Source organism: Gorilla gorilla, chromosome 1 (genome assembly GCF_029281585.2).
Source record: "Gorilla gorilla gorilla isolate KB3781 chromosome 1, NHGRI_mGorGor1-v2.1_pri, whole genome shotgun sequence".
Taxonomy (NCBI): domain Eukaryota; kingdom Metazoa; phylum Chordata; class Mammalia; order Primates; family Hominidae; genus Gorilla; species Gorilla gorilla.
Genome location: NC_073224.2, coordinates 229,807,523 through 229,831,608, shown reverse-complemented (window position 1 = coordinate 229,831,608; position 24,086 = coordinate 229,807,523). Strand labels below are relative to the sequence as shown.

Genomic DNA, 24,086 nt, shown 5'->3' with positions numbered 1-24,086 from the left:
AGAGGGAGGCCAAAGGGCCGAGAGGGAAGATGAAGCCCTGAGGTCTGTGGCCACATGTGTCTCTCTGCCAGCTCTGTGTGTGACATGCCCTCCTACACCTAGACTCATTCATGCCTGACACACTCTCAACCATCACCCCGTCCCACCCAATCAGGCCCCCAAGTACCCTCCCGCTGCAGCCTCTCCATGTGGTACTGTCTGCTTTCTGCCCTGAGCTCGTCTGGAACCTCTGTCAGGGCTCCCGCCTCCCAAGTCCCCATCAGTGGGGTCTGCTCGGTCCCTGTAGCTAATTTACACCCGTCAGGGTTTAAAATAGCAGAGGCATAAATGAAAAGTCCAATTTCTTCAAATTTGCATTGTAAAACCATCCTTCAACTTCCTTGAAATAAATTTTACTATTTTATTAGTGCAAACAAAATGGTAATAAAACACTAATACAGCGTCTTGTATCCAGGGGAAGAGCTAAAATTAACATAGAGCGAGCAGTGTTTGCTATTACATTCAATTACCTTTTTACTTGAGATTTACATTCTCATCCCCTTAATCTCCATAGTAGTGGCTTCAAAATCATTCCTCCAAGGCTCTGCCCTTCCCAAGCCCCCACAGCTGGAAGCCAGGCCTCCTGCCCAGATGGCGCTCACCCCGGGCATGGAGCCTGCCCCTTTCTCCACAGCTGCCTCTTGTCACAGGGTACCACTTCTCTCCCCTGCTTGTAATTGTCTCACGTCTTGGCCTCTCAGTACTTGGCAAGTTCACACCAGAGGGCCCTGACACGAGACACATCCAGACAGGTAGTGATCGATAAGCAGGCGCATGGGGCATGGGTTGGGGGCACTGCCCACCGAGCCTGCAAAGGCTCTCCCTGGTACCAGCTAGGGGCGGGAGCTCCTGGGAGTCCTGGGGAAACTGGCATCTCTGGTTTGACAGGTTGTGGGAGAGGGTTGGCTGCATGGCACAGCTGCGGACTCCAGACGGTGGCAAGAAGCTCCAGCCATCCTGAAGTAGGAAGGGGTGACGGCTCTATGGGGGCCAGCCCTCTTGCTCATCTCGGGAGGTGGCTGCTTGCCAGTGATGGAGATGGGGCTAGAACCACCTCACCTTCCCACCATCCAGTGCTCTTTCTTCAACAGTTAGTCCCTAAAACCAGTCACCCCCAAACACAGCCCCACCATCTGATCACCTAGGAGGGTCCCTTTACTTCCTTCAACTGGAGGAAGCATCATTCCACGTCTGGAACCGGCCAGCCTCACCCTGAGCCAGTGGGGAAGATGACCGTGTTTCCAAATGGCTCAAATACTGGGTCCTAGTTCCAGATCTGTCACTGACTAGCTGTAGGGCCTGCGGCACGAAGCAACCTCCCTCTGGGCCTCAGTTTCCCCACCTGTAAACCAGGACAATAACCTGTGAGTTGCCTTCTTCACAGGAAGGGTCATAATGATGGAACGATCACACAGGTGCCTCTGAGCCCACCCGAGCCTCGGAAGTTCAGCGGGGAATCTGTTCCTGAGGACAGGACAAGGACTGCAGGGTTGGGACCCCTATGAGGACCACGGAGAGGGGCGTCCGAGTCCTGGGCCAGGCCACCTCTGACCTCTGTGACTTCACCCTTCACCCACAAGCCTCCTTTCTCTTATTGGTCAAACCACCGCATCATTCCCACAAAATCCTCTGAGCTCACGCGGAAGGAAGAATTGCCATTCAGCCCCGGATCCAGCCACAGCACAGTCTCACTCAGGGTAGGCCTGGGGCAGGGGACCAAGTGATACGCGAAAAACAGACGGAAGACCCCGTTAATTTTACTCTGCCCGGCTACTACAACGAGGGGGAAAGAAGCGACACTCAAAAACACAACCACACACACAAACACAATCTCATACACAACCACTTACACTCATTTTCACACACAACCACACACCATCTCACACACAATCTCACACACACCATCTCATACAAAATCACACCCAAAACCACATACCACGTTACAATCACACACAATCCCATACACACCCACTCACACCATCCACATAAAATCACACACAATCTTATATACAGCCACTGACACAATCCCACAACCACACACAATCTCACACACTCTCATATACAATGACTCACGATCTCACACAATCACACAATTTCACACAAAATCTCACACACAGGCACACACAGTCTTCCACACCATTTCACACTATGTCACAACCACATACAATCTCACACGCAATCGCATACACAATCTCACACAGTCTCATATACACTCACTCATACAATCTCACACACAATCACACACAATCACAATTTCACACAAAATCTCACACACTAACACACAATCTCATAGTCACACCATCTCACACAATCTCACAATCACAATTTCACACAGAATCTCAAACACAAGCACACACAATCTCACACAGCATCTCCCACAAAAATCTCACAATCTCGCACACAGACACACTCTCACACACAACCACAATCACACACAATCTCATACACAATCACACAATCTCACACAGCATCTCCCACAAAAATCTCACAATCTCACACAATTCCACACAAAATGTCACACACAAGCACACACTCTCACACAACCACACACAATCTCACACTTCACCTCACACAATCTCATAAACAATCTCATACATGATCACTCATACAATCTCAGACACAATCTTACAATCACACACAACCACACACATCCTCAATCTCATACAGAATCACACAATCTCACATAGTCTCACAATCACAGTCTCAAACACAGTCACTCACACAATCTCAGACACGATCACACACAAAACGATTTACACACGAACACAATCTCACACACACAAAAAAACATATGATCTCACACACACCCATTCCCAACTCCCCTCTCGCGGTCTTTCTTCCTGAATCTGATTCCTAAAATGTCTTCCAGTGGACACGAGGAGGAGAGCTCCCATCCAAACTGTTCCCAGGCAAACGTGTCCTTGCTCCTGATCCATGTGGAATTCCAAGTCCCCCTGGCAGAGAGCGGCTTCTGGGACTCTGGGAGGGAAGAATCTTCTTTAACCCCAGTGGAAGTGCAAGCAAAGGCTGTTGGCAGTTGGGCGTGATTGCCCAGAACACCAGGGACCTGCCTGGAGGTCTCTGCTCCCAGCCTGACCGCTGGCTGCAGCCCTTTCTCCCTGGGCCCCTACATCCCACCTCCCATCACATCCTAGCCCAGAGGTGGGTATCACCAATAGCTCTCCTGGCCTGCAAACAAAAGGCCAAGACCACTGCAAGAAGCGAAGGAATCAACCCCACGCGCTAAATGTAGGGAGTTTGCTTTGGTTCACATTTATTTTTTCCTTCCCACTGGTGAAACAAAAGAAAGTTTGTTGTTGAGGTTCAAACATTTCTTGGGCCTTGTCCGAGTCTTACCTTGCTTTTCTTTTCCTTTCTGTCTCCCCCCCAGCCCCACCCCGTCTTCCCTGCCTCCCCACCTTGAATAAATAAAGCACCCGAAGCTGGCACCGGCTGGTGAGGAAAGTACAAACTATCTCATAATTTTATAATTTTTTTTTTTTTTTTTTTTTTTTTTTTTTTTTTTTTAGCACACTGGCCTAGGGTTTTGGGCAAAGGACAAAAGCTATTGTTGCACAGCACAACACGAAGGCTGAGTCACCGATACGCCTCAGCTTCTCCAGATCTCATAGGTTTCTGTGGCTGGCACAGCCGGTGAGCTCAGCGCCCTGCGGGGGCCGTGGGTGCAGGCGCCCTCTCGCCTGGCGCTGCCCCGCCCCCTCCCCCTTGCCAGGGCTCCCTGCCGGGCCGACACGTTGGCTTTGTTGGTTTTTAATCATAGGGGGGGAATTTAAATAAAATGTTGTGAAATAAAAAACAAATCACCGTAGTCCCACCACCCTAACGCTATAATTTTCATTTTGGAGGATCACCTTTCAAGCCTTCTACAGAAGCATTTGGATTTTTATATAGTTTCTCTCGCGGCGTTCACAGCTCTTGGCATTTGGTATATTTTTTCACTCATATAATAAACATTTTTCCATGTTTCGAAACCATCCTCGGGATGATCATTTGTACAGGTGACACCGTATTTATTCCGTCGTGATATTCCTGGGCAGACCCTATGAAGTGAGAAGGGGAGAACTCTCTCGGAATTGAATCGTTTATCTGCAAGATTCCAGCCAAGGTGGGGGCTTTGCCCGAGTGACCCAGATCACCTGGCCCTTGGGGATCTGGCCTGGGAATGTGTACCTGGAAGAGGGGCAGAGGCTCCACCAACACCCCGCCCACCCTGAGCTGGGCCAGGAGTGCCCTGGCCCTTGTGCCCAGAGAGACACGGGTTCCAGCAGGAGCCCTCACCCTCACGGTGACCTTCACTCCCCACAAACTGCACTTCCTCCTTATAAAGCGCCCTGGCAGCAAAAGGCCCACGACAATGCTCTGCTCTCCATTTTTATATCTGAATATCTCAAAGCACTTAGCAAAGACTGTCATTTTCTCATTACCCCAAGGAGAGGAGGTCATTCGGGAAAATGGTACAAATATTCCCATTTGTCAAAAGCAAGAAGGAAGTGAGTTAAAAGGAAAATTCTGCCACTTAACTGAGCAAAAGCTACCCAGGAGAGAACACTGGGGTCTCGCCTGCCTCTCCATTCAGCCAGTTTGCCTTCTCCAGTGCAGTTGCAGGCACCTCATTACCAAAAAGATGGCTCAGAGCCAAAACCAGGTTTCCATTTTGCCAAGAATCAATCCCTCCCCGGTGGCCCCAGCTCAGGAGACCCTCCTACCTCGTCCAAAGTCTCAACCAAAACCATATTCTTTTATGATTATAGTTATGTAAAATACATGTTTAATAAATATATACAGTCACCAAACGGGGGAAAAACACTAGACAGAAATACACCAGATACTAAACAATGTTGTCTCATGATAGTTAAGTTAGGGGTGCATTTTTTTCCCTTTCATCTATTTTCAAAAACTGTTTAAAATATGGTTCTATTTTTCCGGTGCATAGGGAAAAGCGTGCACTTCAGAGTCAGATCAACCAGCGTTGGAACCCTAGCTCTCCTTTAATGAGCTGAGTGAACTCAGGTAAGTGACTGAACTTCTCAGAGCCTCATTTCCTGCCAGGTACAATGGGAATCGAACCACTGCTTGCCTTGTGTCTTTCAATCCCACAAAGAGTCACAGCGCAGCATCTGACACACAATCGGCCCTCAGTAAATGTCTATTTCCTTTCTCTTTTAATAAAATGAGAATGTAAAATCAACTCAGCTTCCTTGCTGACCCTTAGGGACAGAGGCAAGACCCTTCTCCTGCACCCCCTCTCCAACTTCATTCACATCCTTCACCCGTCTCTCCCCTCCCCTACTCGCCCTACCCCAACAAACCCCCAGGACACAGACCTCAGGATGCTGGTCCTGGCTCTCCTGTGACTCGCCTGGAGGACGAGGAGGGGGCTCTGGGAGGAGAGAAGCTCCTCCTTCGACCTTCTCCACTAGCACAGGCCCAGGCCAGCCCCTCCAGGCAGCACACAGGCCTTGTGCAACGACTCAGAGGACATGCAGGGAGATCCCTGGGTTTGTGCCTTCTTGGCAGCCACCCTCTGGGAACAGGTGCCAGGCTGCAAAGGCCACCTGCTCCTGGGGAAGGGCAAGGGCCACACTCCCGTCTGCGAGGAGAGGCCAAGGAGAACCAAGATGGCGCCAGTGCTTGGGAGTCAGCTCCTCCCCGGGCAGGCAGTCCAGGCCAGCCCAGGGACTGCCACCTGCACGTCCAACAGCTCAGCCCTGGGCATTGCAAGCCTTTCCCTGCTCCCTCGAGGGCTCTGTACTGGGCGGACACGTTTGCCTTGCTATTGGCGAACATGCTCCAACAGACTTGTGGTGGCCACAGCCTCTGGGATGACGCTTCAGCCTGGCCTTGGGGGTCTCTGGAGCTCAAACACAGGGAGCCCTCTGCCTTACTGCCTTCATGATGACAGATGGGGAGGGTGGAGTAGAGACAGTACTAGTAGCAACGATAGCTACCCCTCATCACCATGTGCCAGGAGCCCTTCCAGCGTCATTTCATCTAATCCTCACAGCAACCCCAAGTGATAGGTGCTATCGTGAACCCTCTTTTACAAGTGAGAAAGCTGAGGCTCAGAAGAGCCCACAATATTCCAAAGTCAGAGTCCCAATAAGGAGAGACTAGGGATTTGAGCCGAGGACTTTACCACTATCCTCCCAGCATAGCTCCCCAAACAAGCAGACTCCACCAGCCTTTTCCAGAAAGAGGCCCCTGAGGGGCCTCCCTAGCCACTGGGGGCACAGACACCCCCCAGGAGCAGGTCGTAATTCTGCCAAAACAAGGGCATCGCTGTGCCTCTTGCACTGCAGAAATAGGAAAGATGCTACCCCTCTATAGAGACAGGTTGGTCAGGCTAAAGAGTTGCTATGTCACAAATGAGGAGCACGACTGGAGGGGTATTTGAAAGGAAGCAGTGTTTCCCTCCCTGCAGCTCCTGGGAATGCTTAAGTGGGGAGGTCTAGGGACACGGGGCCACTGGCGAGAGGGCCTGGTACTAGTAAGTATCTACTGACTACGGTACTGGTGTGGACATTGTGGAATGGAGAATGATGGGGGCAAGGCCCTTGGCATCCATGAACCCTCAACATTGCAATCCTTCTTTACAAACCAGGGATAAGACCAACTTAAAATGGTGTACTCTTTCTTTTAAAATTAAAATAGGTCTCTAAGAGCAGGTTGGACACGGGGAGGACACCAGACAAGGTCCCCACGGCATGAGCCACCGGCTCCCCAGCTGCCAGGGACGAGGTCCTGAGACTGAGCGGCAGGTCCCATAAAAGCTGGTGGAGCCCAGCAGGGTGGGGGCCGGGTGGGTCACCCGGGACAGACAGTCTCCAATCGTGCTGAGCACAGCACGTCCCTTCATTCAGGAACCCAGAGTAAAATGTACAGCTGGGTCTAGAGTTGATTCAGCCCTTAACTCATTCGGGATCGCTGGCAGAGCCACTGAGGCGGCAAGGGGAGTGGGCCTGGTCACCTGGGGGAGGGGGCTGGGCCGTCCCTGGGAGGGGGTAAGGCTGGGGCACGACCCCTGCTGATAATGTGTGATACGTGCAAACAGAAATCATAATTCTTTGCAAAATCCCTCTCAAAACCAAACAGACACTGAGAGTTGAGGGAGGGATGAGGGAGTGTGTGTCGGGTGGAGGGTGGGGGAAGCTTGTTTTCTACCCACTGCCAAATTCTCATTTACTGTCAGCTCCAATCCATTTGGAACTCACTGACTCAATTGCCTTTTCACGGGGAAAGGAGCCGGCACAATGCAGGGGACTTTTCAGCTTCACATTAGCACACAGGGCGCTGGGCAATGTCCGGGAATCAACACACACGGCCCTCCCGGGGCCACCGGCCACCCCCACCTCCAGACAACCCAGCCAGCCCTGCCAGGGCCGCATCTGCTCACCCCTACTTTAATATTTGGGGTTTTATTTATTTATTTTTAACGGCTAGGCCAGTGGAGAAGTGTGTGTGTGTATGTGTGTGTACATGTGCACATGGGCAAGCGTATATGTTTTGGGAGAGACAGGGGCTCTACCTCCCAAGAAGAAGGGCCTGTAAGAGTTCATTCCAGGGCAGTTCCAAGTCTTCCTTTTGCCCAAAGAAAGGAGGGATGGAAAGAAGAAATCCAAATTAGGTCTCCAGAAGGAAAGGATGTGAGGGGATGGGGGTCACTGAAAGTAAATCTGGAAAGGGTCAATTATGGATAAATCCACATTTGCTGGGAGAGTGTCCCTAAGAACTCCACAGGCCCAAACACTATTCAATAATCATTATGAAAATAATATTGGCCTGGCGCGGTGGCTCATGCCTGTAATCCCAGCACTTTGGGAGGCCTAGGTGGGTGGATCACTTGAGGTCAGGAGTTCGAGACCAGCCTGACCAACATGGTGAAACCCCATCTCTACTAAAAATACAAAATTAGCCAGGCGTGGTGACGCACGCCTGTAATCCCAGCTACTCAGGAGGCTGAGGCAGGAGAATTGCTTGAACCCGGGAGGCGGAGGTTGCAGCAAGCCTAGATCGTGCCACTGCACTTCAGCCTGGGTGAAAAAGGGAGACTCCGTCTCAAAAAAAAAAAAAAATCTACAATTATAATCATCAAGATAACAATGGTGGTCCCCATTTTTCAAGTGCTCACCCTGTGCTCTCTACCAAGTGCTTTCTGCGCCACCTCCGTTAATGATCACAAGAACCCCAGCGAGGCGGCACTGCTGACTGCCTGCCCAATTCCACAGGACTGGAGAGGTAAGACCCAGGCCCACCGTCACAAAGGTCCTAAGTGGGAAAAGAAGGGCTTAAGCCCCGTTCTGCCTCACTCTAGACCAGCCATCTCACCCTGCCCTGGGAGAGAGGAAACCTGCAGCAGAATCAAAAGAGAAGATGTCCTGGCACCACAGAGACCTTGGTCTTGGGAGCCCTCACGACATCTGGGTGTGCCCCCGCCCTCCATCTCTATCACTGTCCCATGGGGGGTCCTCCATTTAGCCCAAGTTTGAGGGAAGCATCCCTCGGAGGGAAGCGTCCAACAGAACTTCCTGCGATGATGGAAATGACCCACCTGAGCTGCCCAGCACAGGCGCTCCAGCCGTACGTGGCTGTGGGGCAGCTGAAATGCGGCTCGTTCACAGAAGAACCAAATTTTAAATGTAATTTAAATTGCCATGTGGGCTAATGGCTACTGTATGAGACGGTACAGACCCCACACCCTCCAGTTATCTCCCTACCTCCCAGCCCAAGAGCTATTTTGTTTTGTTTTGTTTTGTTTTTTTGAGAGCGAGTCTCGCTCTGTTGCCCGGGCTGGAGTGCAGTGGTATGATCTCAGTTCACTGCAACCTCCGCCATCTGGGTTCAAACAATTCTCCTGCCTCAGACTCCTGAGTAGCTGGGACTACAGGCTTCCACCACCACACCTGGCTAATTTTTTTGTATTTTTAGTAGAGACGGGGTTTCACCATGTTGGCCAGATTGGTCTCGAACTCCTGACTTCAAGTGATCCACACGCCTCAGCCTCCCAAAGTGCTGGTATTACAAGCATGAACCACCGCACCTGGCCCCAGGAGTTATTTTGGAAATAAACTAAAAGCATCTAAAGACAGGAGGATGACCTGCCAGGAGAGGCCCCACCTCAGTCAGCAGGCCCTCTCCTCTGCTCCTTCACGGCCTTTCAAAAATTACCAGTCAGCCTTCAACTTCTCTGCCTGCCTGCCTTCTTGTCTTTCTTTCTTGCTTTCTTTCTGTCTCTCTCTCTCTCCCTCCTTCCTTCCTTCCTTCCTTTCCTCTCTTTCTTTCTTTTCCTTCCTTTCTTCCTTCCTTTCTTCCTTCCTCCCTCCCTTCCTCCCTCCCTTCTTTCCTTCCTTCCTTCTTTCCCTCCCTTCCTCTCATTCCTTCCCTTTCTTTCTCTTTTCCTTATCCTTATCTTCCTTTCTTTCTTTCCTTCCTTCCTTCTCACCTTTTTCCTTCCTTTCTTCCTTCTTTCCTTTCCTTTCTCTTTCCTTCCCTCCCTCCCTTTCTTCATTTCTTTCTTAGAAAAAAGCATCCGTTTAATTAGATAAATCCTTCAAGCACGTGGCCTGGAGTTCGTCATGGAAATTAACCTGCTCCCAGATCTCAGATAGTGAAACAAGAACCGGAGTGTTTTGGCATAGCACAGTGAAATGGGAGAGGCCGATGGAGTTTCATACACCTCATCTTCCATAAGTGCCCCTCGCCCCTCTAGTGCCCCCCGCTTCACGGCCTCATGCCCTTGCTTCCTTAGGTCACTGCCTCCACCCCACCTCTGCTTCTCCTCCTGGCCCTGCCCGGCCTGTCTCGTGGCCCTCCACCCAGGCCTGGGGAGCACCCATCCCTGGGGCAGGTGGGAAACCTCAGCTCCATCCATGTCAGGGGCTAAAGGGACAACCGTTGTCCTCTGCCCCTTGGCTAAGCGCCGAGCCTCTGCGATGAACTCAGGCCAAGACCCAACTGAGGCTCAGCCCACAATGGCTGCTTCATCCTCCTCCTGCGCCCCTGCTATGTGCTGCTCACTGGCAGCGTGCATTCCGTAAAATAAAGCTCAAAGTGGAACCCTAGCAAATGTCAGCTGGGATCCTCTCATCTAATTCGCATGGTCCACGTGGCGGGAATTCCAAGTCCCATTTTACAGATGCGGAAACAAAGGATTCGAGGAGTGAATCGTCCAAGTGGAGGAAACACAATTCGCCTTCAGCTCAGCCTGGCTCCTGATCCCACGCGCCGCTCCCTCTGCCAGCCACACAGCCTCCATCTGCGAGGCGCTCTCGTGGGCACGACTCTGGGATTGCCAGCACCCACAATTCAGCTCACACTGGCAGAGGCCACTGGCACCTTGGGCCGGTTTCCAAGATCTGCCCTCACCCCACCCCACCCTGGCCTTCTGTCCCAAACAGCTCCCATGATGACCCACCTCACCCCATCGAGCTCCAGGAACACTTGGTCTGGCCAGTGTGGGAAAGAAAGAGCAATGGCCCCTGCCCCACTTGAGGGACTGACTCCGCATGTGGGCAGAGTCTTCATTCTCATCCCCTCCAGACCCAGCAGCGAAAACACCAGGAGGACCCCAGGCAGGCCAGACAGGTAAAGGACAAAATGCAGAATCTCTGTGCAGCACCACGTCACCCTGCACTAGGGGCCCAGCTCCAGACAGACAGAGAGCAAGCTCTCCCGGTTCCCCTCTCCATGGCAATCCCTGATAAGCCGCAAGTGTTTCCGTGTCCTCTCCCGCATGGGTCTGTAACACACACAGACATGTGGTCCTAACATTTCACACGTCTTAGCTCATGTAACCCTCACATCAGCCCCACGAGGTAGGTACTATTATGCCCATGTCACAGATGAGGCACAGGCCAGTTAAGTCACTGATGAAAGGTCACACGATTTTGATCCCCAGCTAACTCGCTCCAGAATGCACCATCTACACTATATACAGCTCCTCAAATGAACCTGTTGGCTCCAGAGGCACAAAACAGCAAAGCACACCCCATATCCTGAATGGGATCCCCCATTCTGCCTGAAAGGCAGCCCCCAAATTCACCCCCAAGTTCCCAATGATAACAGAACCAACCTGCAACCTGACACAAAAATGTAACCCCAGCACCACCCGCGACACCCAGGCTCACGGCTTTCTGGAATGGAATTCACAGGGGTCCCCTTTGAGACTGATACCATATGACAAAAAAACCGGCTCCCCTGACCTTGGGGACACCTTGCACTTGACAATGCCAACCATGATAAATTCTTCATTACATTTAATTACTTTAAAAAGGACTTTCATAGCTAAGAGCCCGGCCAACCATCAGGACACCCCTCCGAGGGTGGTAGGGTCAGAGGCCATTTGACAAGAGAGGAAACTGAGGCCCAGAAAGGTAAAATGACTACCTAAGGTCACACAGTGATTTACTGCAGAGCCAGTACCAGAACAGGGTCCCCAGATGCATAGCCTATCAGGCCACACCTCACAAGACCTTAAGCGTGGGGCTCACAGAAGGGTAGGGGAGTGGACAGTTAGACCTGAGTGGAGCTCGGGGCCACCCGTGTCTCACCCCGTCCCCCGATCCCCAGCCAGAGATGCTGGGGCCTGACCCATGGTCTCCCCAAGGATCAGATTTCCCCGAAATTCCCGAAGGAGCTGTGGGGACGAGTGGGCCCGGAAATGGCCCTCACATAGCGGGCTGCGCAGCTGAGCTCCCCGGGGGCGAGGGGGGCGGGCAGAGCTGGAGACGCTGGCACAGCCCTCATAGGTACTCTGCCAGCAATTAGTGCTGGGGAAGGATGCCAGCCTGGCAGAGCTCATTCCCCCACCCCTTCTTCTCATTTACACACGCGCACGATCACCCGCGCGCACACACACACGCATACACACACGCTCACCCACCCAGAGACCATCAGCAAAGAGGCAGCGAGGCTTCCTTTCGGTAAATCTCATCAGCAAGGCACACGCAGGGCATGCAATTTGGCCATTACTGCTCTTAAACAACAGAAAAGCAGAATCCACCCGCCATTAACCCATCCCACTCTCCCTCCGGGCTTCCCACCGGCTCAGGCACCAGCCTTCACCTCTGACTCCCACCCATCCCCTTTAAAAGCTCCCCAGAAGTTGCTTTCCAAAAGAAACACAGAGTTTGAAAAAATGGTTTTTTTAAAAACTATGATAAGTCCAACCTGAATTGTGCTATTCTCCATGCTGACATCTCTCCACAGAGCAAACTATCCAAGGTTCAAACATGACCTTGCCTAAGACCCTTGCTCAAACATCCTAGAATCCCAGAGAACGTTAGCTGGATACGGGGATGTTCTCATCCAGAACATCCCTTTATATGTGCCCAAGAGCTCTGCCATTAAGGGGATGTATCCATTACTGTGGATAGGGGAACCGGGAGAGCTGCCTTTGGCTTGGTGAGGGGCATCGCTACCTGAGCAGGTGGGGTTCCTCACAGAGCAACCTGAGTGCTAGCCCCGATCCACCTATGGGGTCCCCTGGGTGACAGTTTGACAGCACTCTCCTCTCCCAGTGCAGAGGCAGGCAGGTGGGAGTAGCGGTGGGGACCGATCTTGCCTCCTCCCTCCTGCCCCCCTGCCTCATCCTGGAGAATTGGAAAGAAGCCCACCAGAGCAGAGGGCCCTAGAGGGTCCTTAGACTGCGTTTATAAGATCTGCGAAACCCCTCAAAGTATAAGCAACATTTATGCTTATGAGATTTTTTTTTATTAAGAGGATTCTCAAAGGGGGCACATGGATTCAAAAGAAGGGAAGAAGCACAGCCCAGAGACTGCCCGCCGCCAAACCCGGGCTCAGCAGTGCTTCACACCCAGGTGGCCAAGGATGGAACGGGCGGAGACCACAGGCAGGACTCCAGTCATCTTGGCAGCAAGCGTCCCTGACCACTGCCTCCTCACCCGGGAGCTGTCCCGGCCTCATCCTCGTTTCGCCTGGAGGCTGGTCACTGGCAGGGCTGGCCCGGGAGCTGTGCCATGCCCTGGGCCAGCGCCCTCCCTCCTGTGTGCCAGGGCTTCCTGCCCAGCCAGCAGAGGCATCGCACAGAGGAGCCCACCAGTGGGGACGGAGGGGAAGCCAGCAGCCGCTGCCGCTCTGCAGAACCTCGCAGTTCCTCTAAGCCACCTAGTGTCCAGAGCTGAGCTCTAGCCACCACTCTGTCCCTCCTGCTTCTCACAGTGGCCACTGCGGGGGAGCCCACGGGGACAGTAAGGGGGAGCCTGGGGTGGGACAAGCCTCCTCTAACCCTACCCCCACCTGGGCCTTCTCCAGGGACTTGAGGCCAGGGGTCAGGAGCCAAGCTGTTTGGGGACATGGCGCCCAGGAGAAAGCAAATACCCTGTGGCCCCTGCCCACACCCCCCACCCAAGACAGGGCTGTTCCCATCACCCCTGCTCCTTGCTCCTAGCAAAGCCCCCTACCTTTGAGATCCCCTGGGTCATCTCAGACAACCCATCCCACCTGGGACATCTTGGGGTCCCCCCACCCCAGCCTCCAGGCCTCCTGCTGAGCCTCCCAAACCCTGGGCCTGCTACTTCCCCAGGGCCTCTGCCTGCCCCCCCACCCCCTCCTCTGCTGGCTCTTTTCTCTGTGTCCTCAAGACTCCTCTCACCTTGAGAAGTGTTAGGATTACCCAGCATTTACACTCAATGCGCTTCCTTATTCCTTAAGACTTATTAAGAATGATAATGAGTTCCGAAGGAGCGACACGTCCCCGTCTCTCTCTCTCTCTATCCTTCTCTCTCTCTTTCTCTCTCTCTCTCCCCCCACCTTCACTCTCTTTCTCTACGTGTCTTTTCCACCAAAGACACATAGGACAAATCCAGACCAAAAGGGAAAAAATTTCCAACAATATGGAAGAAGGGCACTTGAGAATTTCTATTCAATAAACCCATCTCTCTTCTTCCTTCTCCCTGGTTGTCCTCAATTATTCCAAGTAAGAAAAAAAAAAATCTCCCCCTTCCCTTCACACTGTCCAGGCCACCCCTCACTCTGCCGGACTTTGAACAGGGGGAACAGGAGAAGGGCCCAGCTTGCCTGCAAAACCTCGTTAACGTGCTGCTCTTAAACGCTTGATTAATTTTTGCAGAATTTACGACAGGCTTTAGCTTTTTTTCCCCAAGCTGTGGCCTCAGAGCCACAGCAACTTAACTTGGTGAACTCAAGGGGGCCCGAGGTGGGGGTGCCCCCCTCCCCCAGTGGCCTCCTGCTGCTGGCACCCCAGGCAGCCCTGCAACCGAAGGGAGCCACGCAGATGCCACCGCCCAGGCAGAAGACAGACCCACTTGCAGAGCGGCGTGGCACCCAGAGGAGAGATCACCAGGCAGCCAGAACCACGGCTGACTTCTGGCCATCTGGGACTTTTAAATTTCAAAATAAGAAAGCCAGTAGAAAGTGGACAGAGAAGAAACCAACCCGGGGCGCTGGCGATGATGCTTCCAGCCTGCACCCTCCCAACCACGCCACGTATCCCGGGCACAGGGACCGGCCTTATCGGTCTGCCGGGCTGCCCTTCAGAGAAAGGGAAGAACAGATCCTAATGAAATTACAGTTTTTAAAATGTCTATAAATTAAATCTCTCTCCTCTCTCCGTGAATCTCCCCCTGAGCTCCCTCTCCTCTACCAGGCTTGTTTGCCTCTCTTCGGTTCCCTCTGCTCATGTCTGTTTTTCTGATATAGACATCAAGAGGTTACGGGCTCAATTACAACTCCGCTGGAGTCTCAGCATCAGACTGGCTCGGCCTTCTCTTCTCCTCTTCAGAAACAAGATACCAAATAAATCTCTCTTCTTTATATTTTTATTTTCAATGCCAAAAGCCTAAAGATTCATTCCGTGGACTCACAGCCTTTTTGAACTTCGTCCAGATGGTGGGGAGAATATTCTTTTTAATTGTGTGTGAGTACAACATAAATGCTTCTCTCTTTATCTCGTTCCCCCCTTGTAAGGACACACACAAAAACCTTGGCTATGCCTGAAATTTTAAAAAGGGGGAGAGGACGGTATAAATGTACTTAATGTATGTCTATAAGAGGGGGCGAGCGAGCCCTGGAGAATATTAGTAGGACATCTAGCACATTCTAAAGTTTAGGGGGGACATCATGAGGATTCTTATTAGCAAAGGTCCATTTGTAAAGGGTAGATCATAAAAGGTGATTTTTTTTAAAAAAAAGAAAGAAATTGCTTCTACCTTCCCTAATACTGCCAGGAGATGCAGAAGGGGAGATGTGCCATCTATATAATTTTACATCCAAAAAGACCCTCTTCCCATCAAAAAAAAAAAAAAAAGTTGAAAAATCCAAGTGTTAGTCAATCATCAGAGCTGTTGATTCCTGAGAAGAAGAAACCAGCTTTGAGTTGTAGGTCTAAGGGGAAAAGCAAAACAAAAACAAAAACCCCACTATACTTCTGGAAATACTAACCAGTGGGGATTCCAAAAGCTACTTTTCCTGGAAAAAGCACTTGAGACAAAGGTCGGAGAAAGCGGAAGCTGAAGGTGAAGCAAAAAGAAAAACTTAGTCTTTCCAATTAACTAGACTGGGAAAAAGAAGGGAGGTGGGAAAACACATTACTACCAACTCATTAATTCTTTCCTGTAAACAATTTAATTAAATTCTGCTAAATACAGGAGAAATACTTATTTTGGAGTGCTTCCCCCAACCTCAAAAGCAAATTCCTCCAGGTTCCTCCCCCCCTCATGCTAACACCTCCCTTGTCTCCAAGCTACACAACCTTTCAGTGGGTTTCCAGCCCAGGCGTGGACTGCACTGCTGAGGGCTGCGAGAATGACAGCCTCATATGTCTGAAAGCTGACACTTCAGCTTTGAAAAGAAATGGGGGAAAATAAGCTGTTGACTTCTTGGTTAAAGTATTTTCTTGTTCTACTCATGTTCTTATGTCACTGGGCTAAAAAAAGAGAGAGAGAAAAAGAGGGGGAGAGAGAGAGAGAGAAGAGAGAGATATGACTTTCCTTGAATGATCTGTTTAACCTAAGCCAGAGGAAAAAAAAGAAAGTCATTAATTACTTATGTGAGCTATTGCTTCAGAAAGACAATAAACCTGCCCGGTCGCCATGGATATGACATATTTGCTCTGAAAACAACACAATAATTAGCAAAGGGGAAAGATACAAGGAGAATATGCAAACTCCTGAGTTTAAAGCCACAGTGCTCTTTTCTACTCGTAAGCCTCTGTTCTGTTTGCAATCCAAATCAAACAAATTTTAAAAATATAGCAAAGAGGGAAATAATAGGAATGGTTCCTCTCGCCTCTGAGCTGAGCAGCAACAACCACTCTACCTCCCTCCCTCCAATATAAAATAATATAAAAGAGAGCCAGGGTGGCAGAAAGAAAGAAAGAAAAAAAAAACCTCAAGTATTGCCTGTTTTATTTCCTATAGCAGGGGTGGAGTCAGTTGTTTTTTTTTTTTAAGTGTGCTCTTATTTAGCATTGGACCTTCTGGCCAGATATAAATTTATTTATGAAAGCCAAATGCTCTGTGCATGGCTCACCCCTCCACACACGCGCACACACACACACACACACACACACACACACACAAAGTAAATGGAAATGTGGAGGGGTGGGGTTGGGGGGGGGTGTCCAGTTGAAAAAGTAAAGCAGTATATTCAGAAAGCACCATCTCTATGGAAGGACATTCACTCCCCCTACCTCCAAGAAAATGCAACCCCTGCCTTACTTTAATATTAAAAATGCATTAAATGGTTCTACCTACAACTTAGTCCCAAAGGATCATTAGGAAATGCAATCGCTTTGTATCATATCTGTCAGCGTGATAAATATCTGAGTCAGAGTCAGTTTGCAATTTTTCAGTGTCACAAAACAAGATAATTTTTTTCTGTCTTCCTTTCTTAATTCACTGCACCGCCTCCCCACGCCCCCACCCCCACCCCCAACCAGTCACAAGTCTACAGAAAAATACCTGGGCAGAGGAGAAAAGGAGAAAAAGTTGATGTACTCTCACATACCAGACAGAGGTTATTGATATCCTCCCAAAAAGCAGGCAAAATTGAACTTTAAAATATTTGCGTGACAATTTTCCCCAAAAAATAAATAAATAAAGCACTCCAGTAAGTTTGACTAAAAACTCCTTTTCCCCTCTTCCCAGAGGCTAATTTTCCTAAAACAGATGGTCAGGATCTAAAAGAGAAGCAAATATACCTCAACCCCCACAGGCAGAGAAATCTAACTTTGAACTTCTTTTAAATTAAAAAGGGGTGGGGGGCAAGATAAACTATTAATAAGTGTGAAAAAATTAGCTGAGCTACAAGTTTTGTTTTTCTTATTAAAAAATTATTTAAACATAAGGGGAGCAGATATAAAAGGGAGTTTCATATTTAACTGACTTTCTTATTTTTTTAAACAATAGCTTTTTTAAAAGATTGGACTCTTTGATCTTGAAAGAATTTTGCTCTTATATGATGGGGGGAGGAAGGGGGTGGTGGTGAAATGATCTGTTTTAAATGATGATGCAACTTAGAGATCAAAGCCTTCGCTTTCTTCTAGCCATAATAAGCTGTACTTGCCACAAAGCGTAAGGCTCCCGGGCTGGGCTCCTCTCCTTCGTAAGAAGGAAATAAAATGCGCCGAGACTCAGAGCAAGACTCCAAGTCTCGGCAAGGTGCAAAGTCTAAAAAACAAACAAACAAGGCAAGGGGAAAAAAAGAGGAAGGCACTGCCCCTTTAAACGTTTTAGTGCATATGGAGTTTGATTTCTGAAAGAGATCAGTTTAACATCTCCATAGAAACCAGCAACAGATTATCATCAACAGAATAAATAACTAGTCTAATAAATTAAACAGGAGGCATAAGATCGCTGGAAACCTGATTACTGAAGTTCAACAATATTCCCCATAAACTCTCCTTAACCGCCTCTAAGGTGGCTAACAAGAAGGGGGTGGGGGGGGGGGGGCGGCGATCTCTCCAATTCGCCGGACTCTGGGGACAGAGATGGTGGCTGCCTCCTGGAAAGGAGAAGTTCTCCACTCTGCCCTGAAGAGGGTCCAGGAGCTCCCGCGAGGGGCACACCCTAAAAACCGAAGTTTGGGACGTGGGAAAGCGGCTGGGGGTCGGGGGAGTGGCGCGGGCCGCCGGAGATTGCGCAGGTCGCGACGCCCGCCCGGGACGCACCGCCTGGTCGCCACCAGGACGCAAACCCGGCGCTTTGCGCTCGGGCGCCGAACGGCCCAGCGCCCCCTCCGGGCACGTGGAGCGCAGCCCCGGCTCAGCCCCCGGGGACCAACTACCCCCCTCCCCATGCCCGGCGCAGCTGCTCCTGCTCAGCCGGGACAGCTCCCTTTAGGACGGCGACGTGTGTGTGTGTGCGCGCGTGTGTGTGTGTGTGTGTGTATGTGTGTGTGTGTGTGTGTGCGCGCGCGCGCGCGTCGTGGGCTGGGCGGGGGGACACCAACATTATCCGGCGATCTGTTTTCCAGTCCCCTCGTGCGCTCTCACCGCGCGCCTGTACCAGCTCGGAGACGTCCTAAATTTACTAACTTTGCCCCGCGACTACCAGGGCCTTTTCCCCCTCGCCACCCCCTGAGTGTACCGGGTGTCGGCGGGACAACTACGCACAATGAGGGCCGCGCCCCCACACTCCACTCGGTCAGAAACGCACACCCCGCCCCGTGGCCCAGTGATCCAGGTTTGGGGGAGCTCCATACTCAGGAGAGGCGCTACTGCCGCTTTCCCGGTGGGCACGCACCCGCACCCGCAACGTAGCCAGCGTGGCTGGAAGGAGGTCCTCGCCGCGCCCAGAGCCGGCTTTCCCAGCTGAGGCTGGGGCAGAGGAACTTGTGTGGAGGAAGAGGGGGCCCCCTGCCTCCCTCAGCGCTCCACTAGCCTCCCCCAACTCCGGACCCGGGTCGGGGATGACTTGGAAGAAGAATCTGCGCCCACCCCTTAGAGAAAAATCTATTATTATTATCTTAATCTACGCCCCCAAAGTGTCCCTCCAGCCGTGATTGACGGCGCATACACCTGTTCCCTTCGCGGAGGAGCTTCCAGCGCCGGGGACAGACATTCGCCCAAACGCTCCGCAGCGGCCCAGCAACCGCCCGCCCGCCCGCGCCCGGCCAGCCCCCGCCAGCGGCCCCAGCGCGCCTCTGCCCGCACCTCGCCACCCTGGCGGCCGCCCCCTCCCCTTCCAGACCCGGCTGCCCGGCCCGCCAGCTCCCGGCAGTGCTGGCTTCGGAAAGAGAGAGAAAGAACAGAAAGCAAAACTTCCTGGCGGCCGACGGCCATCAGCTGCACATTCTGCAAATGCCACCGAGTAAAAATAAACCGGCCGCCGCTCCGCCCGGCCGGCTCACCCCGGGCGCACGAATCGGCCCCCTGCCCCGGGAGATCCCTGACTCGGTCTGGCCCGATCCCCCATTCCCGCGCGCCCCCTGGAGCCCCGCTCCCCGACGCTCCTCCGTCAGTCACCACGCTCTCCTTTGCCGTTAAGCCGGACCCTAAGTGACCGGGGAACCGGCTCTCTCCCTTTGGTGTTCCCTGCGCCCCCACAAACTACTTTTTTCTCTGTCCTTCACCAGGTGCCTATTTCAGCCCTGTGCCCTTGGATTCAGGGCTCCTCCTCCCCAGTTGTTGAGCTCCGAGGTCACCCTCAGCCCACCCTGGGGGAACAGACCCCGACCGTCCCTCTCCCACGCTGCAGAGCCCCCCCGGAGCGCACCACTCTACCAGCCCGCTAGCCCGCCAGCCCAGCGTCCCACGTCCCCGGGCGCAACTTCTCTCCTGGCGCACACAACAGCCGGCAACAACTCGCCCGAACTTTCCCCGGGACCCAGGCGGGCTCCAGCCGACAGCCGGGCAGCTCTGGGCCGATGCCCCGGCTCCCCGTGCCCTGTGTTGCCAGCCCTTCACCCGGGGAGGCAGGGGGTGGGGTGGGGAAGGGAGTGAGGAACGCCACTTGCCGCGCCTGGAGCAGCGCACTTGAGATAAACTTCCCAGGCACAGATGAAAAAGGGGGCGCCGCTCCCCCCACCTAAGAAATCTCTTGCCTTCGATTTCCTATCGGGGATACCCTTTGGCACCCCGCGCCTAAGCGAACACTGCCTACCTCTGCTGGCAGCACCTACACCCGGTATCCGGGCACAAGAGCCGGCTGGAGGGGTTCCCCACCCACCCCTTCCCATGGGCAAAGTCTTGCAAAGTCACCCCAGGCACCCCTCACCCCTGCCTCCTTCTCTGCCCTGGAGAGCGCACGACCCCTCTGCTGCTGGGGGGTGGGGTGGGGTGGGGGTTTAGGGGGAAGGAGTGATTACCCGGTATTGGAGATCACCTGCCCCCCCGGGAGCCCACAGCGCGTGGGGCGCCCCCACCCTATTTGCAAAGTCCTGTACTCGCGCCTGGCACCTCCCTCTCTTCTCCCCTACCCCGCCACCCCCTCAGTTGGAGTAAGTGACCCCCAGGAGGAGCAGCCCTCCCCTCCCCCGGAGCCGCGCGCCGGGCATTCCCCTGGCCACGGCAGGCAACGCGCCGCCCCGCGCCCGGGTGCCAGCCCTCCGTGCCCCCTGCCTCCGCACGGCCGGAGTTGGGTGGCAGCCGCCGATCGCAGGCTGGCTGGCTGGCTGGCTCGCTCGCTCGCTCGCCCGCTCCCTGCTGCAAGCGGCAGCCCCGGGGGTGGGGGGGGGGTGCACCGGGACAGGGGGAGAGACGGGGAGGCGCCCCGGGAGGCCCACGGAGCTGGGGGACGTGGGGGGGCCGCGGCGGAGGGAGCGCCGAGTCTCTTACCTGCACTTGGGGCGGCTTTGGGTGACTTTCCAAGTCCGGGGGAAAAATGTGTGTGTGTTTGGGATGGAGCGCCGCGGGCGCGCATGCGCTGCCCAAAGTTGCCGGATCCCGGATTTTTCGCTCCCAGTCTCCGCTCTCGCCCGCTGTGATTATGGAATTCTCCGCGGCCGGGCGGGCGAGTGGGTGGCATGCAAAACCCGGGCCGGATCGCGGGGCCGGGCTCCGCTCCACCCTCACACCCCCAGACCTGCCCCTCCCGGATCCTTCCCACCCACCGCCCGGGCTGAGCTCAGCGTGTGCGCGCGGCGAGTCGCACGGCCTGCGGAGGAGCATCTGAGCGCTCGGCCCCCTTTTGCAGCTCCAGAGGCTTCTACACCCCCCCAGCTGAGTTGAGTTGAGGCTAGGGGAAAAGAGAGAAGGGATGGGGGGGTTACTTTCCACCTGTTCTGAACCCCGAGAGAGCCCGAGTTCGGTTCCCACTTTCGACAGAAGAACTGGCTCTTTTTTGCAAGTTAGAATGTTAGAACTGTGGAACCCAAAGGAACGAAATGTTCTCACTGTTTGATATCTGCTTTGCACTTATTCTTTGCAAGGGAGTTTTTCATTCAATCTATTGTGCAAGAAATAAATCCTTAAGTGAGCAAGATAGGCCGTGCAGAATGAACCTTACATGGAGGGGCTGGGGGGGGGGGGGCAGATAATACACATTAAAACAAGTGGATAATGTTATTTCAGAGAGTGAAAGTATCCATGAAGAAAATAAACCAAGGCAATAGGCTAAAAAGTGTCTTGGGGGCCGGCATGTTGGTTTACGCCTGTAATCCCAGCACTTTGGGAGGCCGAGGCAGGAGCATCGGTTGAGCCCAGGAGTTCGAGACCAGCTTGGGCAACATAGCCAGACATCATTTCTGACAAAACAAAACACAGTGTCTTGCGAGAGCTAATCCCCTTGCCCCCAGATGGGGGGGGGGAGGGCCTTTTGAGGGGCACTTTCATACTTTATTGAAGAAACCCCCTTTTCTCCCATACCCAGACTTCCCATTTCCCAGTTGGTTTGAGGTGGCCACACCAGCTGAGCCTAATAGTCAGCTTCAGTGCTGAGGCCCTGTAGCTCTGGTCTTGCCTTTCTCAGCAAGCGCACCCCTCATTCCAGGCCTGAGCTGCTTTTCCCTTCAGCATAAGCGTGGGATGGAAATATCGAGAGGCATGAAAGAAACTGAAAACACCCAGATGATGAGATAAGTGAGAAACTGACCATAAGAGTAAACGAAATAGATCAATGATTTGTGGAATAAATGAATATAAATTCAAAGTATGACCCACAGCTTCAAGCCCTGCTCAACAGAATGCATTAAACTAAGAGGCAATGCCACAGGCTGGTAAACATTGTTGCAGGCTGGTAGTATTTGGAGCCTAATCTGCAAGGTGTCAGGAAAGCCTCTCAGGACCAGAGAAACGACCCAAAACCCTGTATGATGATTGTCTAAGACAAGCATCTTCCGGGATGCATTCCCATGTCCTGCCTTAAACTGGAGGTTAATTGTCCAGAAGCATATGGACACAGACTGGAGACATGATAGCCCTCTGGCCCTGAGGAGGCCAGGATTTGCCCTGTGCCCTAATAAAGCCAACAAATTTGGGAGAGGAAGCTGAGCCATCCCACACTCCTTAGATACTCAGTGATATTTGCTTGTGTTAGATGGACTGGGGAAGAAACCAGCTCAAAAAACCAGCTCCTCACTTCCAGGAATGGTTCTGGGGGTCCATTCAGGATCTGTCCACACAGGAAAGCCAGATTTAGACATTAGACACATGTTTCGGGTTCATTTTGTTTTCCCCCCTCCTTATCCCAATAATTGACTGGAAGCAGCAACACATCGATAATTAACATCCCTCAAAGACCACTGACTGGTTACTCTCCATTGCCGCCCCCACCATCCAAGGCATTCTCAGCTCTCAGGGGTTGAGGGCTCACCCACCATCTCTGAGACCCTTGTGCCTGGTGACTCAGCAGGATGCACAGTCCCAGAGATCTCAAGCCCAATCTTGTCAACCTACAGAAGGAGAAACTGAGGCACAGTGAGGGGCAGTAACCTGAGAAGTGGCAAGGTAGCTCTTCTAACTTATTGGCTCACGGCTGAGTCCACTCCTGGGGCAGCGTAAAGAAGGGGTTAGCAGCTTGGGCTTGGGGGTGAGACCCTACCGCTCCACCAGCTGGGTGACCTTGAGGAAGGCATTTGACCCTTCTGTGCCTCAGTTGCCTCCACAGTAAAATGGGGATAATAATAGTACCTACTGCCTGGGATTGTTGAGAAGCTACAATGAGTTAATGCAGGAAAAGGGCCTGGGCCAAGATGTTGATCGATACATGCCAGTAATTGTCATTGCTCCTTGGGACATCCAGTGCTCCCTTTACTTCTCATTTCTTTCCATCCTCTCTCCATTCCTTCTCCTTTGTCCTTTTTTCCCCTCCAACAATAGTCCTTCACTCATTCATTCATATGGTAGGGCTGACTGAGCTCCGAGGAAGAGCAGATCTCCACCAGTGCTGGGGAGACAGAGATGAATGAGACAAAGCCTGCCCTTGAGGGGCTAGGGAAGAATTCACTTGTCTCTCCGTCCCACTATCAGGCCTACCCCACTTCCCACTATCAGGCTCACTCCTACCCCTTTCCCACTATAATGCCCTCCCACACACCATTTCCCACCTCTCTCAACGTCTCCAACAGCCACGTCACCCACCAAACTTTTATTAAAATGTGTATTCCTCCCTCCATTTTTTTCTCAAATATTTCATAATTCTCCCACCTCTCGAGAAGTCTTTCCACCTCCTCTAAAGGAAACTCATCTTGGGTAGGGAAGGCTGGAAACAGAGGCAAGGCTGGGAGGAGGGAAGAGGATTTGGGGGCGGGGGAAGTAAAAAGGGAAAGCTCTTTTGTTTCTCAACCACCACTCCCAATGTCCCCCAAAAAATTAAAGTAAGGGGCCAAGAGAGAGCGGCAACCCCAAACAGCAGCCTCTGATCGCAGCCAAATATCTCCATGCCTTGTTCCTCCATCGCTTGTTTTTTTCACTCCCCACCCAAACTCCCCGTGCAGGGACTGAAATCAGGTGCTCTTTCCCCTCATGTTCTTCAATTTAGCATTTCCTGAGCTTCCCCTAAAATAAAAATCCAAGCCTTTCCCCCGTGGTCACCAAGGTCCTTCAAGGTCTGGCCGTCGCCTGTCCCTGGGCCTCACCTTCCTCCTTCTCTGCCTGGTTCACACCAGCTTCT

At 52.4% G+C, this 24,086-nt stretch overlaps 1 protein-coding gene across 2 annotated transcripts in view; it reads right to left on the bottom strand.

Moving 5' to 3' along the window:
• CASZ1 (castor zinc finger 1) overlaps positions 1-20,925 on the bottom strand; it is a 159,666-nt gene extending 138,741 nt beyond the window's left edge. For both annotated transcript variants that reach the window (XM_055384224.2, XM_063702933.1), the window contains exon 1: positions 20,813-20,925. The gene's annotated coding sequence lies outside the window, so the exon portion shown is untranslated. The remainder of the gene's footprint in view (positions 1-20,812) is intronic.
• Positions 20,926-24,086: the final 3,161 nt, after the last annotated feature.